We start from the raw sequence: 19,734 nt of genomic DNA on the forward strand, positions 1-19,734 counted from the left end.
AATTACGAGGTATCTGCTCATTGAAACTGCTGCAAGATGAACAATTTTGTCTTGTTTTGCTTTTGTTCTCTTGGATTTCGAGAAATTTGTTATTTTTTTTCTTTTTTTTAAATAATGTTTTCCCTTCACAAATGGCTTTCATAGATATTTATGAAAATCTAAGGTGAAACTTTTATGTTTTACCAAAGGCACAGTAATGACGCAGGCAGAGAAGCCCGCTGGCTCCTGGAGCCGCACGAGCTAGTTCATTTAGTGTCTCTGTGTGTTTGTTAACTCTCAGTCAGTGCCTTAACTTCCCAACCTTGCTCTGTTCTGAGTGTACATTTATCTAATTTTGCCTTTGTTTCCGCATCTGCAAATCGAGGTAAATTGCTTCCACCCTTGTATGTGAATGTGCTGTGCATGTAGATGTGTAGCCACGCAAAGCTTTCACATGTAACAGGTGAAAACAGAATTTTACTAGTTAAGGTTATTAAAATATTCTTACCTCTTGTCCATTGCCTTGCCAAGATAAGTGATCCTTGTGGTTTCTCAATTAGAGTTGGAGGAAAATAAAAATCTTAGGAAAAAATTATTGTGCCTTTTGGTTTGCTCAGGTGATGGCATGCCTGCTATGATTCCAGACACAGATCAGAGGAAAATGTTGTTATGCAGCGAAAAACCTAACTCTGCATGTACTCCTTGCATTTTCCAACCTCTTTCTTCCTCTCTGAGATCACCCGCAGATGTTAAAAGCAGGAGGCTGTCCTCCTGCAATAACCATTCTCTGTCCGAGACTATAATCACTTCTGAGAACATATTCATTCCTGAATGAAGAGTTTGAAATGCAGAGTGGCTCTTGTACATACCTTGCAATGTGTGGGAGGAGGAAGCAAAATGTAATACGAGAAGAGAGTCCATTCTGTAGCGTTTTGGTCCATCCCCAATTAGTATAGCACTTTTGTTTTCAAGCTTCCTGCTATATATTCGATTTTATATTTCTAGCCCATGAATTAAGCTAGTGGTCTGTCACCCAATTCATTCATTCCACAAGGCATTCCCTTAACGGGCTTTGGTCAATAATGACTTCATGCACTATAGTTCTAGTGTTTTTCAACACAGATAGCTAACTTAAAGAAGGCAAATAGAAAATGATACTAATAGCTAATATTGATTGCTGGCCTGAAAACAGGGATTCATACAAAAGGAGAGTAAGCCGTTTCACATGCAGCAAAAAGGTCCAGCAGAAGATAAACCAATAGCAAATCAGAATAAGGCAGTAGAAGGAATGTGATAGGGAACTCTTCTTAAAACTGTGACTGGTGCACCCTGAATATAATTAGCTATAGAAGTCGCCAGCAAAGGCACCAGCTTCTGATACCTGGACAGACTTCATATTGTAGAATTTGGTAATTATTATTCTTCCTGTGACTTTTGTTAAAATGGATGTGGAAGAATGACATTTAGTTTACAACATTATGAAATCTTAAATGAAATGTATTCTATGTATGAGTTATAGTGTGTTTGCTTTCCTTGGATCACAGGAATAGCTTTATTAGGTTTGCAACCCCCTTGCTAGCACAATTAATGTAAACTGTATCTTTTAAAATTCTGAAGTGACTGACGACTGGCAAAGAGTTAAAACCCTCCCTTATGTTTTTTTTTTCTGAACTCAGTGTTGTGACGTGTAAACATGCATGTACACTGTAGCACATTGAAAATATTGAAGATAAACAGTCACTTATGCTGAGTCAGTTGATTGATGCAGTACAGTCCTTTGAAAACTACCAACATTTAGATACAAACAAGGTGTGTATGATATTCTTTTTTCTTACTAAAGGCAATACCACACTACCACAGCAAACTTTTCAATTTGCTTAATTTTGTGTGTTCATTCAGGTGCTCGTGCCTAAAGGACTGTAATCTGGGTTAGGACTTCTGGATGTTGGTTCTATTGATATTTGGACGTTATGTCTTGCTAGGATATAGAGATGCCCTGAGCTTTTCAGTGAGGGTAGCAATCTCTTTGATCTCTTAACATTAAAAGCAAGGATCATTTTGCTAAAGGTTAGGCAACCAAAAGTAGCAGCTCCATATATTGTTAACTTTGGTGTATAAACGAAAATATCACTCTCTCATGGTGATCTACTACACGTACCAGTAGTGAAGGAAATGTTTACAAAATGTTCTTAAGTATGCCAACGAAGTAGACACATATTCATTTGTATCAGTTTGTGTGCTTTGCTCATGAATTCTCTTATTGTTTGGAAAAGGAATGGATTTTAAGTTGCATATTTTCAATAGGTATTACTGCATTAATGTAAATCACAATAATGATACTATGCTTAATTTTTCTATGAATTGAAAATCTGACACTATAATATATATGTGAAAATACAATGAGGGTGGAGAAGAACACCAACAAAACAGTTCATACGATGGGTTCACACTAATTATTGCTATTATATGTATTTTAACAATGAACCATTAATAAAACTATACATACATTGAAGTATGATTTTTTTTCTGTTTTGCCTTTTTATGGTTGGGAGAGTAAAATTCAGTATGTGTGCACTTGGAAGATACTCAGTCTAGTACTTCTGGATGCTTTTGACATTCTAAGCACTGGAGGTCATAGGATAGCACTTTTATTTAAAATGATAGCATTTTATTGGTTGTCATGAGCAGCATGCTTGGATAGTACTGAGTCCCATGATATGAAAATGGGATAGAGCTTGGGTATAGCCAAGAAGCAATGTAGCGCACACAACCTCTTCGTCACCATACTTGTTTTTCCATTTTCAACAGGAGCAGTGGTAGATTACAAGTTAAAGAATATGGGTGGTTGTATTTGTAACGTTCAATTTGTAAAGATCAATTTTTAAATTATCATAGAATCAGTGGCTTTGGTGATTTGTTTGCTTAGGATGCTCAGGATGCTGTCTTAAAGCTCAATGGTTGGTAAAAATCACCCACAAGTAAGGTTAGTAGTTTCTCTTCAAAAGTGGCTCATAAAGCACAACTACAATATGAACTATGTAATGTAGAGTTGCAGATACATTTCCACTTGGTTTGTATTTGTACTCTCTTGTAAACCACATTCAAACTGAGCTACTAAGAACTGTAAAACATCTGTAGGTGACATGGCACTTACTCCTCAAAGAAAAGTGTTAAAAGCTTGGGAGAAAGATCACTGTACAAGACTGAATGTTTGAATTTGATCGCAAAAAGCTAGCATGGTGGCCGTTTGTAATACTAGCACTTAGATTTAAAGATAGTGGATATAGTTAATCTAACCAAAAACTGCAACATAAAGGTTTAGTGAGAGACCCTTTCTCCATATGTAGATTGGAGAGGAAGTAAGGAAAACACTTAGTATCAACTTCCGTTAGTGTACACATGCTTGCACACCTGCACACATATATGTCCCCATGTATGTAAAACTTCCACAAACACATTCAACTACACTATACACACACACACACACACACACACAGAGGAAAATAAGCTTTCATTGCTAAATTTGATATTCTTTGGATTATTGCTGAAAGTTTAGATTAATGTTGCTGTAAATAAATAATTATAAATGTAAATAAAAGATACATATGTTGATTACTGAAAACCCTTTGTTCCTTTACTATTGGAAATTATAAATGACCATTTTATTGAACTATTTTAAACTTTTGAGTTTATACTAGAATGATATTTCCCCCTGACCTTTCTAGATCCAAACAATCATATATATATATATATATATATATATATATATATATATATATATATATATATTTCACCACCACTCCCCTACAAGTACATGGCTTCTTTTTACAGTGTTGCTGCATGCACATTGCATATGTATATTTAGACTATATGCATATAATCCCTATAATGTTTATTGTATGTATATCTTCAGGATTTACCATTTGGTACTGGGCAGTTATTTTTCTCTTCCCTGGGAAAGAACACCACTGTTTTCCCTAATTTAAAGTTGCCTACAGTTCTTTGTTTAGTATTGAGGCTCATCAACTTTCCTCATCCAATTTTCATGTCCATCGGTGTCATATTTGTTTAGTGCATTCTTGGGAATCATTATGCTAGGGCTTTATGCATATAGCTTATAACATTACTAGAGAACATGATATCACAGGAAATATATGATCCACTCTCTCTTCCATTCTTTCTGCTTCCTCTCTGCAAGATCCCCCGATTGTAGATGTATTCATTGGCTCAGAGCTGCTTAACTCTCTATATTGATTTGTGTGGTTTGTCTGTATTAGTCTTTGTCTGTTGCAAAGTGAAGTTTCCTAGATTATAGGTCAAGGCAACACTTACCTGTGGATACATGCACAGATATTTATACTTGTTAAGGTATGTTCTGGTTTAATTAATGGGTGGTTATAAATCCTTTGCCAATTACCATGACTTCCGGATACATTTAATAGTTATGTTTGTAGTACCAGGAATGTTTTCCCGCTTATTGGGAAGCTCTTAGGACCAATTAAAAAGGTCTTGATCACTGCCACTACTGCACCCTCCTATGCTGATTGTTGATGTATGTGAAGGGCCATATAAGTTGGTAGAACTATTGTTTGCCTACCCCCTATAGAAGATTTCATGGTACTTTCAGATTTCATGAAACTAGTCCTCAGTGTCCTCAGGGCTAGATGTTTCTGATGTACCTGGTATCTTCAGCAATGAAGATTTAACTTTTATCTCTGATGGGTAACCAAGTGCAACAGCAACAGACTGCACATTTGGAATATATTTGGTCATCCCTGACCAACTACTCAAAAAAGGGCTAACACCCGAATATATATGATTTTGGTTCAAAATTGGAGACGTGCAGTAGCTAACAGCTTTGTTTTCTCATTGTTAGAGTAGCTTTAGATTGGTGGACATCTCTAAAAGTTTTATTACCAGTTATTTTTATCCCTATATAGTATTAGTAGTGAGTTATACTATTAACATTTACCAAATTACCTACTAAAATACTTTACTAGGTATTAAATGAAATGACATTAAAGATAAATAATGTAACATGTCTATAGTGCTGAAAATGAATTTAGTCTGTGTATAATCTAGGAACATAGTTACAGGAAGATAAGCAGGTGAACATCCAGGTAAAGTAGCAGTAGAAGTGATCATTGTTCTCCTAGCATGCATAAATATTGCTTCTGTGATATGCAGACTTTTGCATTACTAGGCTTCAATAATTTAGAAAAGTTCTTGGTAAAAATGGAAAATTGAATAATGTATGATGCCCAAAATATTCAACCAAACTGCTTACTAAAATACACATAAGATCATTATCAATAATAAGATTGGTAATTCAAGGTTACACCCATACCTGGCAAAGGATGTAGTCAATGCAACTGTACATTTAAAAAATAAACACATTTTCAGTTTTCCTGCTTTGACCAGCAGAGGGGAATTAAATAGTCATTTCAATTGTAAATGGGAGTGTTTTCAAATCACTTCTGAAAGTTTGAACTAATGTATGATAATACGTCTCTCTTCTGGAATTCAATTTGAAGACCTTGAAAGTTTACCTGATATAATTGTTCTCAATCTACCTGATATCAACATATGTAAGTATCTATCAAAGTTTGAACACAAAGACACTGATTTCTTATAAATATTAGTGATGCTATTTAACCAATTGACCTATTATTGATGAACATTAGAAACAAAGTAGATGGGTATGATGAAATTATTGTTAACAGTTTTACTGGTACAAATGGAATTATTTTACAAGTTTATTTTAAACATAATGTACTATGTCGTTCCACAAAAGGAAAATACCTTCCCTTATATGCTGGTTCTGGAGCTTGTCGTGGTGCCTCAGCCCTGTTATCACAGCATCCTGGAGCTCTACATGGGTGGATTGCTCGGAAATCTAGGTGAACCTGCACTACAGAGTGAGGCCTTTTAGGAAACACAGGACAAAACCTAAAACACCAATAGAACACCAAAACCTAAGAAAAAACCAAACACCCCTCCCCCAAAAATAAAACTTAGCAAACCAAAATATAAAAGAGGAGAAAATGTGAAATAAGTGAATTTAGTAGTATGAGCATATATCATTAATTATAAAGATATAGAAATTTAAAGTACTAATTTACATTTAATACATATATTATTTATTGATATTTAAACATTTCAACAAAAAACATGTAGGGCTAATAAATGAATTGAAGCAATTTTGTTTCTCTCTGCCAACTTTATTAATTAGTTTTACTTTTTAAGCATATGCAATTAACTGTGCTTGCCTGTAGTAAATATGACATGATTTTAACACATAATGACAATATACACAATGACAACTTGATCATTTTTATGTTTGTTTTTATTGAATACTTTGTTCTTGGGTGGTTGCTTTTTTTAAACACTGCATACTTAAAGAAACCTATGTGATTAAGATTGACAGGAAACCTAGATTCCTAAGACTTGTAATTTTCTGTTTTGTTGACTAATTTCCTTCTGAAGAAATTAAATATATTTCCAGAAACAAAGCAAAGCCTAGTATATGTTAATTCATATTTTATTGTATTACATATTAAGTTATAAATTTATGTCTCTTTTTAAATAAGTTGGGGTCTAATGAGAGTTGTTTTAAAGAAGACTGTAATGAGGAGTTTGTAGACTTTCTAGAAAAATATATTAAGAGGAGGATATGAGGAATATGGGGTCCCATGTTTAAAGAGGTAGATGGTGGCTTGGTGGCTTCACTGAGAATTAATACTATTGTAAAAAATCTAGGGAGAACTGTAACTATGAATAATGGTATTTTTTATGAATCAACAATCTAGGGAGAGTAAGAAATAAAATTCCTCTGTGGAAAGAACAGACAGGACAGCAGAGGTTGATGACACAGCCTCGGATAGAAAGAATGAAAGCATCTTCAAAGCTAATGCATTGAAGATTTAATTCCTAAAGAAAAAAATGTACAGATAGGATGAAATATGAGGATTATAGGTCATAGGAGGCACATTTATGAATACGTTAAGGCCCCCATTTGAGGACATATGGTATCATTGCACAAACCTATAATTTCAAAATTGGAAGGGTGAGATAGTAGGACTGTGTGTTTGAGGCAAGCCTGTACTGTATACTGAAATCCTGTGTCAAAGAGAACAGAAAAAAATAAACAAATATAAACAATAAAAATGAAATCACAACAAAGCAAACATTCAGTAATTGGTTTTTCTCTCTCTTTTCCTGGAGCTGTATCTTAGATGCTCACATTTCTTAACTGAGAAGAAATATGTTTCTTCTTTTCCCCATTGAGACATTTAGTTATAGATGAATGAAAGAACCTCAGATCATAAAATGAGACACAGTTAAATAGTAACAGAACCCACAAGTGCTGGTCTGGAAAATAAGTGTAAGGATTTTGAACTTTTCTTCAGGCAGTTGGGATAGCAGTGAAAGGAAGTTTCAGAACAGAAGAGTGACATTATCTGTCATATATTTCAATAACAAACTCTGAAAAGTCTGGCAAAGCTAGCCTGTAGAGGAACAAGGACAAAAACCAGGAGCAAGTGAGTGATACATCGTGATTTCTGAAATGAAATGGTGGTACCTAACAGCCCAGTGACAGGGTAGAGACAGAGAAAGGTGGGATTCTATATTTATACAAATAACAAAACTGGCTCGATTTGATGTATAAAAAAGGGATATGTATGTGATTTTAGAGAAAGACTATCAAAAATTTCATGTCCTGAGTAAGAAATTGGTAAGTAATATAGTATTGAGAATATGCAAGTTTTACAAGAAGAAGAAAAAGGAGAGAGGAAGCCAAAACTGAATACTTTCTAAATTCAAGTATGAGATGTCCAAGATGGCATCCTGTGTGTCCCCTGAAAGCAAAAGTCCATGGAGCACAGAAGAGTCGTGTGGCTTCAGATGACAGCACAAACTGTACATTTGTATGGCACTAGGTGGCAACATGGGACACAGACATCAACTTAGAACCCAGCTGTAGCTGGAGCATAGACCCAGAAAACACAATAGCCTCAGGTGGCAGTGCAGGCCACTAATATTTTTAAGATTATTATAATTTTTTTAGTTCTATGTAGATGCACACTTCACCAAAAGAAATTTCTAACTTTCAATTTAGCTGCTATTTCATAAGGTAGAACTCAAAAAAATTCTATTTCTGAGGAAAAAATGTAACATGAATTCAATAGAACTCACGAATTCTTGACAAAATGCTCACTTATGGAAACTAAGCAAAGGAGACAGTAGAGCAGTCAGGACATATGGCCTCCTTTATTCCTAGCTTTCAGAACAACTACAGTGCAACTACAACTACAAACAACTACAGTTTGAAGCTGTGGCTTCAAACCATTCGATTATAATCTGAGTAGAGAAGATGACTTTCAGGAAGAAATCCTTAAAAAAGAATCCTTTAAAAGGGGAACAAGAATACCCTTGGCAGGGAAGAGAGAGGCAAAGATTAAAACAGAGACTGAAGGAACACCCATTCAGAGTCTGCCCCACATGTGGCCCATGCATATACAGCCATCCAATTAGACAAGATGGATGAAGCAAAGAAGTGCAGACCGACAGGAGCCGGATGTAGATCGCTCCTGAGAGACACAGCCAGAATACAGCAAATACAGAGGCGAATACCAGCAGCAAACCACTGAACTGAGAATAGGACCCCCGTTGAAGGAATCAGAGAAAGAACTGGAAGAGCTTGAAGGGGCTCGAGACCCCATATGTACAACAATGCCAAGCAACCAGAGCTTCCAGGGACTAAGCCACTACCTAAAGACTATACATGGACTGACCCTGGACTCTGACCTCATAGGTAGCAATGAATATCCTAGTAAGAGCACCAGTGGAAGGGGAAGCCCTGGGTCCTGCTAAGACTGAACCCCCAGTGAACTAGACTGTTGGGGGGAGGGGGACAATGAGGGGAGGGTGGGGAGGGGAACACCGATAAGAAAGGGGAGGGGGGAGGGGGATGTTTGCCTGGAGACTGGGAAAGGGAATAACACTCGAAATGTATATAAGAAATACTCAAGTTAATAATAATTAAAAAAAAAGAATCCTGAATTTTCGTAAAAGGAATATCCATATAAATTAAAACGTATATACAATTTTTCAACAGTGACATTTATCGTCATTTATCAGTCTCTCTCTCTCTCTCTCTCTCTCTCTCTCTCTCTCTCTCTCTTTTCTGTCCCTCTCTCCCTCCCTCCATTCTCCGTCTGCCCCTTTCCCTCCCCCTCTCCTCCCCCTCCCCCCTCTCTGCCCCTCCTCCTTTGATATTCTATGCTAGTGTTTAATCATCAGTAAATGTTGTTGGACAGACGAATCTACAATCAGGAAAGTACTTGCTGTGGATTGTTTGAAACTTTGTTTTATTTTCAGAACCATCACACACACACACACACACACACACACACACACACACACACACACACACACGGAGAGGGATAGGGATAGGGAGAGAAAGAGAGGACGAGGGGAGAGGGAGAGGGAGAGATTCAGGTGTAGTTACATATCTAGATTTATCTGCAAGGAGTGTAGAGTCATAAACCTAGAGCTTAATGGGCAACCAGCCTTGCCTATTTACTTGATTTCATACAAGTTAGAGACCTCCATCTAAACATGAAAACTGTAGTAGAATGATGTTTAAGAGATGACAGTAAAGTTGTTCTCAGACTGCCATAAATACTTTCACCGTCAGACATTCAGATATATATATATATATATATATATATATATATATATATATATAATCTCCAGACAAAAGATGAATCTATTGTGAAATTGTTCAATTAGCAAGAGAGGGTTACTGTTCTCATGAATAAATTAAATATGCTCCAAAATGAGCTTGTAAGCATAAACTCAGTCTTCTGCTCTTTGGTTTGATGGTCCAGGTCCAGAAAGCCCTTATCAAATCCAGCACCTGGATCTGGGTCTTGCCAGTGTCCAGAACAGTGAGAACAGAAATCCCTTCTCTCTGCAGATTACCCACTCTTATGTACCCTGTCAGAGCAGCACAGGGTAAGTGCAAAGAGGTGTTAAAAACATTTTGCTTTGCATGAAGAACTCACTATTTTAAAAAGAAAACATTCAAGTGTCTTAGTACAGTTTTTATTCAACTAGCTATATTGGTGGTATTTGAAATTAAATAGAAATGTTTTATTATACAGAAATGTATATATCTATCTCAGTCTGGTCTGGAAATCATAGAAATCTCACTGCCTCTGCCTCCTTAATGCTGGCTTTAAAAGCCTTTGCCATCATCCTGACAGAAAGGGAGAGTTTTGAGACATATTTGCACTTTCTTGAGTACATGGACCTCACATTGATAATTCTGTCCTCTCAGCCTCTTAAGTGATAGGATCACAAACACATGACATCATGTATAGCTCTTTAAAGTTTCTTGATGCAAGTAAAACACAGAAGTTCCAAAAAACTGTAATTACCTGTCTATGCACGTGTATGTGTTTATATAATGTAGGATCTATCTTCTAATATACCTTGTAATTGTGTTTCTTAATTTTTGCAGTTTGCATATGACTAGGATATGCCATGACATTTATCTCACTTAGTGTTAACTATTTGAAAATTTTAATTCAACAATAAACATAATGAAAACATTTACATCATTTAGGAAAACTTTCCTCCCTTAATATTCTGATTAAGATGGTGAACATTTAACTTCCCAATTCTATATATGATTTATGCCTAGATATTGAAATGCCAGAGAAACCATTAAGAACTGAAATGTAAATCTGCAGTTTCAGCAGCAAGGGGGATAAATGACTGTAGTTGTAAAAGTGATATTTATGCAAATGCACAAGGTTACTGGATTACAAGAATATTCAATGAAACTCAGCAAATTAAAAGATTCTTTCATAAAATATTACATGCACATAAACACCAACTCTACCATCAAACAACATAGGACACAATAACCCCACTCAATCTTTTTTCTTGTTTTATGAGTGTGTGTGTGTGTGTGTGTGTGTGTGTGTGTGTGTGTGTGTGTGTGTGGTGGCACTATGCACATAGAAGTGAGTTCAACAAGGGCCTTCCTCACTTATTCTTTACCTTATATTCTGAGAAAGGACCTCTGAGTGACCCCAAAACTGGTTGATTCAGCTAGGTTTTTACTGTTTTTCTGTGTCAAAATTACAGAGAAACAGTCATTTATATGATGCTGTTTTTGAAATTGAGTATTAATAAATGAACCACAGCAATACTTTTAACAACTAATATTATGGATTGTTTGTGTGTGACTATATGGAAGTTCAGTGTGGTAGGAGACTATTGGACCTTGCAACCATAATCTGTTATAGAAAAGGGGGGACATATTCATTAATTAGAGAAGATAAAGCAGTGGTTGATGTGGAAGTGTGATGTAGTCGCAAGTGTCTTGAAAGGTAAACCAGGAAGTAAGAAAAAGGTCCTAGTATGGCCCTGGAAAAATAAGTGAATCAGATGTTGCTAGTTTGGAGAATGGAAAAAGAGGGCCAATCACCAGTCACCTAGGGTACACCATTAAAATGAAAAAAAAATTAAAGAATGAATTGCAGCTCAGATCTGTTCAGTGTCACAAATACATTAAGTTATACTTCAAGTCAAAAATTAAAAAGCACCACGTGTTGTTCTGAACCTGTAAATATCCGTTTTCATGTAGAAACAGGGAAATATTAGCATGGTATACGATACTTTCCGGCTATATTAAAGAATACATCCCATAAGTATAATGCAAAACACAAAATTTGTAATGAATTTGCCAGTGACCTACACTTGTATTATTGTGGCAGAATAACTTGATGACAAAGCACTGTACCAACATAAAGAATATTGGCACCTTGAAAGATAACATGCTTCTAAAATAAAGAGAACTTAATTTTCATTAAAGAAAGGAAATAATTTATTCTCCCTAATGTAAATTCACTTGGTGAATACTTATATTGTTAAAGCAACAGTGTGGCTGTTTATCCTGTGCAATAGCAAATTCTAGCAATGATAGAGAAAGCAAATGGAGGGGGAAAATAGTCTTCGCTGAGCTGATTGAAGGGGATCTTGCAAGGAATGCGATTAATTATGCAACTGCATCTGTGTGGCCATATCAAAGTGCTCATTCCAAAGCTGAAATACAAATCACAAAAGCTGTGCAAAAGACCTAAGACTTTGGGTAGTGACGTCTGGGGCACATAGAAGGTGTGGAAGCAACAGGCAGTAATGATTACACCAGCATCTATCTGTCTGTCTACTCTTCACATGCCCTTGCTACAGTGTTTCCATCTCTACCACACCAGAATATAGCCATTATGTTTTTCTATTACTTACTTTTCTGATCTAGTGTTCCCTTGTATTAGTTCCTTGTGTGACAAGTGTTCATTGTAACAAACTAATAAGGTTGTTGTGTGGCTTTTCTGAGGTGATATATAGATAGCTTTGCCCAGAGAAAGAGGAAACCAACTTACCAAAATAGGATTTTTATTCAAGTTGAGCTAAGGAGTTTATTTGAGATTTCTTGCAGTAAACTAGGTGACAGGGTAAGCTGATGTGTTTCAAAATGTCCAACACAGAACAAAAAGGTATGCTCCAAAAATTAGCTTCACCTCCTTTATAAAATTATGTACTTAGCTAAAATATCTACATGTTGCTCCTTTGTTTCTCCTTCTACAATTTGTGATAAAGCAATGTGTGTGTGTGTGTGTGTGTGTAACATAATAAGTTATATTATATCTTTGTATGTGTATATATAACTGTATTTATAGAGGTATGCATTAACAGATATAATTACAAAAGTTTCATTCAACTTTAATTTACTCAAATAGATAAAATTTGTTTGTTTCAATCTTACAGAATGTACCTTTGTCTAATATTAATGAAATAATTGACACCACCAAAACAATGTATTAGTCTTGTCCTTTAATTTTCTCTTAGTTCATTTTATGATTACTTTTTGTCTCTGTGCTAGGATCTTCTCAAACTAGTACCTCTGGATCCATGTATATTTATTTCTATGATTTTGTTGCTTACTGTGTATTATGGTGGTTTTTTTAGCAGCGTGTTTCTTCTTTCTGGCATCTTCATTCTCAAAAGCTTTCTGATCTTTCTAATCTTCTTTGATCATAATAAATTTTCTTCCTTCTAACCTTTACCATAATATAGTACTCTCAGATAATATATCTGAATTCAATAGGCATCTGATCTTTTGAAATTGCTCAATAGAAAATCAATAGAAAATGATGTCTCGACAATATTGCTGATGCCAAGAAGTACATGCTGACAGGAGCCTGATATAGCTATCTCCTGAGAGGCTTTGCCAGATAATGACAAATATAGATGCAAATGCTTGCCACCTATGATTGAACTGAGAATGGGGTCCCCATTGGAGGAGTTAGAGAAAGGATTTAAGGAGCTGAAGGGGCTTTCAACCTCAGAATAACAACAATACCAACCAACCAGAGCTCCAAGGGAATAAACCACCACCCATAGAGTACATATGGACAGACCCATGGCTCCATATGTAGCAGAGGATGTTCTTGTTGAGTACCAGTTGGAGGAGAAGCCCTTGGTCCTACCAAGGCTGGATCCCCCCAGTGTAGGGGAAATCAGGGTGGGGAAGCAGGAAGAAGTGCATAGATGGTTGGGGGAACACTGTCATAGAAGAAGGGGGAAAGGGGATGAGATAAGAGGTTTGTGGACAGGAAACCTGTAAAGAGGATAACATATAAAATGTAAATAAAAAAATCCAATTAAAGAAAAGAAAATGATGCCTTATTTCCTAAACTTGAAGATAACTATTATCCTTTAAGATCGATTAAATTAAGAATTATTGCTAATTAGAGCTTGATTACTTAGTTGTGGGAAATACCACAACATAATATTTTAGTATGTTCTTTTCTTCAGTATCAGAGGCAAAAGCTGACAGTTGGAGAGCATGAGAATGTCATAAGATAATATATCTTCTTCCTTATTTTTACTATGGTCAAATAGACGATGAAAATCTCAGAGAGTTTATGTTCTACATGCTATTTAAAGACTTTTTTCAGTATGTGGTCACTTAAATTTCTGATACAAAATCATTTGCTTCAATATTTTAAGCAGAAATTATGAAAGTTCCGTCAAGGCAAATTAACTTTGACCTACTGAGTGCTCACACACACACACACACACACACACACACACACACACACACACACACACACACACACACAAATCAGGAGGCAGTTTCGAAATTAGAAGACTCAGATATCTGTGGATATCCATGGTGTGCCAAGGCAGAGATGTAGCCAGCTTTTAGATCATCTAAGCTCACTACCTTCAAAGACAGTCCTTGAGTTACTGACTAGAAGTGTATATCAGGAATAGCTTGTTTTTCAGAGGAAGCATTTCAAGCAGATGTCATGTGCATGCAGGTTTTTTTAACACTTACATTTAGTATTACCATTGAGGAAGTGCTGACTCTTACAATTGTAAAATAGAGGCTTTTAGACAGAAGTAAACTAGGACACCCTGTCAGCATCCTGGAAATGATACCCATTCTTTCACTCTAGGAATTGCCAAACATGAATAGTAAAAAGAAGCACATTAGCTCAATGAAAAGGCTGGATCGTCCCAATCAATAAACTTTGTAAGAATGGGTAATTATTAGATAATAGACTTTATATATTAACTTATTACCAGTCTTGAGAAAATATTCTTTGAAAAAATTTGACTTTCTAAAATACTTAAATAAGAATTGCTTCGAATAATGCTGTCTTTAATTGGTATTGATCCTTCTGCCCTGCTGAGAGTTCAACCCAGAACTTGCACTGTGGAAAATACAAACAGATGCTTGTCCTGAAGCATGACCATCTGACATACAGCACAAACTGATTTTCATCAATAAATTATCATTTTTCCTACCAAGATCCATTCTTACTGAATTCATGAAAAATGAGGTGCTGAGAAAATGGTATTGTTTGAAACACTAAAATAATACTTTTTGAAAAGAGAATCATTGCTTTCAAGGTTTTTCTATTCTATTAAGGTGGCACAATGTACTGACAACAACCGAGATAAGTCATTATGTTTGTAATTATACATTTGATGCACAGAACACTCAGATTTAAGTGTATCAATCTATCAAATTTTATATGTACATATTATAGTTGTTTCTGTATTATGTACTTGTAGAGACAGTCAGGTTGGTTAAGTCCTGGTGGTTTTTGAAATGAAAGCCATCAGTTTTAAAGAGAGAAGGCGATATGTATGGGAGAGTTTATAGGGGTGAGATTGATGGTAGAAATTTCACAAGAAGGAAAAATTAAATAAATTTAACAAACCAGTTTAAGTCTGTCAGGGGGTAAAATAAGATGGGGATAATGACTGACTGTAAAGAAATTGATGATGATGACGATGATGATGACGATAATGATGATGAGAACCTCTTGTTACAGAAAGTTTTCCTTCTAGGATGATAGCTCTTCAGGTCTCCAAGGTGTTAATCTCATTCTAATTCTCATGTCTTTCCACCCCCCCACACAACAACTATTACTGCCAACTGTCTTCAGCTAGGAGGAAGGACTATGAGGCCCTCTGCCATCAATGCTTTATTTGTGTCTAGTTGGACCATGTATAGGTCTTGTGATTTCAGTCATGGTCACTCTGCGTTTCTGTATGCAACAACCCTGCCGTGTCTGGAGATCACTGTACTGTGGCAGAACTCAATAACCTCTGACATTTACACCCTTTCTTCTCTCTCGAAGAATGATCCCTAAGCCTTGTGGCAAGGCGAAGGTGATATTAGATGTTCTGTTTATTTTTTGCTGTTCCACAGAAACTGATTCTCTGAACTTTAAAATCCTTAGTCTATATTGGTCTTCATCTACAACAAAGAAAGGTCATATGATGAGGGTTGCAAGCTTCAACAGGTATAAGGAGAAGTATTTAGTGGGCAGTTTATTCCTCAATCCTTTGAGAACAATAGTAGAAGATTTTCTCCTGGGGCCTACCGTAAACCCAGGCCATGGATTTCCCCCCCAGGTAACTGTAACAATCATGAATACGAGCTAGTGTTCTATGCCTTAATTCAAACTAGATAGCAATCGGTTGCCCCCCAAAACATACATGCCAGTATAGCACAAGTAGATACTTACTAGGCTGACATTGTGCTTCATGGATTTCAGAATTTTCAATTGCTTATTTCCCCTAACTGTGTACCTTTCAGTAGTGAAAAACTAGCCAATGGGTATGAACCTTGCAAGTCAGATCCCATTGGATTTCTTTATGTGCTAAGACTCAGTTATGTGGTATCTGTAAAAATTGAATCTTACTGTCGTATTCTGAAGGGAAACCAAGAGTGATGACAATAACCCTTATAGATTTGGTGGCCTAAGGAAGGCAATTCATACTTTACAATATACTTTTTATTTGTAAGCCTATAATGTCTGAAATAAGCATTAATTGCTTGTATAGAGTAACTGCATCAATTTGGAAGCATATGAATTATGGTTATTTCTGTGTTCTTGGCTAAAGATAAATATACATCCTTACATTGTGCATCGAAAGAATATTTCTTGAAATGAGATCTTTAGTAGAAGTATGAAATGTAGAATAACTACCAGATCATTTTGATGAATACTAATATATTCATAAATTTATATAATTTTATCAGCAATCATATCATTTAAACACAGATGAAAATAATAGAAAGGTTTTATTTTGAAGTATAAACCTCAATTTAAAATGAAGAAAAAACACAGAGTAGAACCAAGCCAATCTCAATTTGTTTGTTCTAGACAATGATTTAGTTGTATTTAGATTTTAATACAGACTGTCAAGAGAAGCATAATTCGATGTATGATAATATGCTAAGACAATATTTCATATTTTTCTTCTAAACTTTTTCTAAATCTGTCCGTCATTAAAATATTTTATAGACAGAAATCATATGTGTGCTAATAACTCCTAATCTAAGAAATATAATATTTCCTAGTTGGTTTGCAAACACTCTATACTATTTCTTTTTTTTTAAGATTTATTCATTTATTATATATAAGTACACTGTAGCTGTCTTCAGACACACCAGAAGAGAGAATCGGATCTCTTTACAGATGGTTGTGAGCCACCATGTGGTTGCTGGGAATTGAGCTCATGACCTCTGGAAGAGCAGTCGGGTGCTCTTAACCGCTGAGCCATCTCTCCAGCCCTATACTATTTCTTTTTAAATTTGCCTATTGTTATTATTTCTACAACACAGTTTAAGAGTAATTATTATTATATTATGTTTTAGATTATACAATTCTGAAACTTTTGTGACAAATAGGTATTGTAGCTTTAATGAGTAAATTATAATGAAAATATATATGTATTAAGTCATTACTTTGCTATCAGAACACCTTTTTACCATGGTTTGAAATTTGGTGTGATACATAATCAAAAAAGTTTTAATTTTGGGCAATGTGTGTTTCTTTTACTGTGTTTTATTTTAAAATAAAATACCTTGATACAACTGAAAAAGGCCCAGCAGAAGTAATAATTAAATGAATTATATTATCAAGTTATTATTTGATATATGCTAGTTTGTAAATAGCTCTAGGATTTAATAAATTTCAGTTGATTAATGGAAAGGAGAGCTTATTTGAAATATCTAAGAGTCTCCAGTGATTTCCAATGGTCAGTTTTTCTAGATAAGGCTGCCGACTCCCTGTCTCTCTACCTATTCAAAATAGTACTGGAAGTCCTACCAGAGCAATCAGAAAACAAAAGGAGGTCAAAGGATACAAATTGAAAAGGAAGAAATCAAAATATCACTATTTGCAGTTGGTATGTTAGTATACTTAAGTGATCCCAAAAGTTCCACCAGACAACTACTAAGCTTCAGCAAAGTGACTGGATATAAAATTAACTCAAATAAATCAGAAGCTTTCCTCTACTCAAAGGATAAACAAGCTGAGAAAGAAATTAGGGAAATGACACCCTTCAGAATAGTCCCAAATACTATAAAAGACCTTGGTGTGACTTTAAGCATGTGAAAGATCTGTATGACCAGAACTTCAAGTCTCTGAAGAAGGAAATTGAAGATGATCAAAGAAGATGGAAAAACCTCCCATATGTATGGATTGGCAGGATTAATATTGTAAAAATGGCCATCTTGCCAAAAGCAATCTACAGATTCAATGCAATCCCATCAAAATTCCAACTCAATTCTTCATAGAGGTAGAAAGAAAAATTTGCAAATTCATTTGGAATAACAAAATACCCAAGATAGCGAAAACTAATCTAAACAAAAAAAGAACTTCCGAGGGAATCATCAACCCTGACCTCCAGCTCTATTACAGAGCAATAGTGATGAAAACTGTATGCTATTGGTACAAAGACAGGCAGGTAGATCAGAGGAAAAGAATTGAAGACACAGAAATGAACCCAGACATCTATGATCACTTGATCTTTGAAACAGAAGCTAAAACCATCCAGTGAAAAACATAGCATTTTCATAAAATGTTGCTGGTTCAACTGGAAGTCAAAATGTAGAAGAATGCAAATCTTTACATTCTTATTGCTCTGTACAAAGCTCAATTCCAAGTAGTTCAAGGATCTCCACATCAAACCAGATACACTCAAACTAATAGAAGAAAAGGTGGGGAAGAGCCTCGAACACATGGTCACTGAGGAAAATTTCCTAAACAAAACACCAATGGCTAATGCTCTAAGATCAAGAATCAACAAATAAGATGTTAAAAAATAGCAAAGGTTCTGTAAGGAAAAGGACACTGTCTATAAGACAAAATGTCAAACAGTGGTTTGGGAAAAGATCTTTACCAATCCTACCTTTGATAGAGGACTAACATCCAATATGTACAAAGGACTGAGGAAGTTATACAATAGAGAATCAAATAACCCTATTAAAAATGGGGTACAGAGCTAAACAAAGAATTCTCAGCTGAGGACTATCGAATGGCTGAGAAGTTCCTAAAGAAATGTTCAACATCCTTAGTCATCAGGGAAATGCAAATCAAAACAACCCTAAGATTCCACTTCACACCAGTCAGAATTATTAAAATAAAAAACTTAGATGACAACAGATGCTGGTGAGGATATAGAGAAAGAGGAAAACTTCTTCACTGTTGGTGGGATTGCAAACTGGTACAACTCTGAGAATCAGTCTGGAAATTGCTCAGAAAATTGGACATAGTACCACCTGAGGACCCAGCTCTACTCAAATGATGCTCTGACAAGGACACGTGCTCCACTATGTTCATTGCAGCCTTATTTATAATAGCCAGAAGCTGCAAAGAACCCAGATGCCCTTTAACAGAGGAATAGAGGCAGAATATGTGACTCACTTACACAATGGATGAGTACTACTCAGCTATTAAAAACAATGACTTCATGAAATTCGTAGGCAAATGGATGGAACTAGAACATATCACCTGAGTGAGATAACCCAATCACAAGAAACCACATATGGTATGCATTCAGTGATAAGTGGATATTAGTCCAAAAGCTCAGATTACCCAAGACACATTCCACAGACCACATGAAGCTCCAGAATAAGGATGACTAAAATGTGGATGTTTCAGTCATTTTTAGAATGGGAAACAAAATATTCATTGGAGGAGTTACAGAGACAAAGTTTGGAGCAGAGACTGAAGGAATGGCCATTTAGAGTCTGCCCCACCTAGGGATGCAGCCCATATATATATAGCTACCAATCCCAGACAATATTCCTGGTGACAAAAAGTGCATGCTGACAGAAGCCTGATATAGCTGTCTCCTGAGAGTCTC

The 19,734-nt window shown here is 35.7% G+C and overlaps 1 protein-coding gene across 9 annotated transcripts in view; it reads left to right on the plus strand.

Annotated features, from left to right (window-relative positions):
• Cdh18 (cadherin 18) overlaps window positions 1-19,734 on the plus strand; it is a 1,002,040-nt gene that overhangs the window by 527,523 nt on the left and 454,783 nt on the right.

Source organism: Rattus norvegicus, chromosome 2, assembly GCF_036323735.1.
Source record: "Rattus norvegicus strain BN/NHsdMcwi chromosome 2, GRCr8, whole genome shotgun sequence".
Lineage (NCBI taxonomy): Eukaryota > Metazoa > Chordata > Mammalia > Rodentia > Muridae > Rattus > Rattus norvegicus.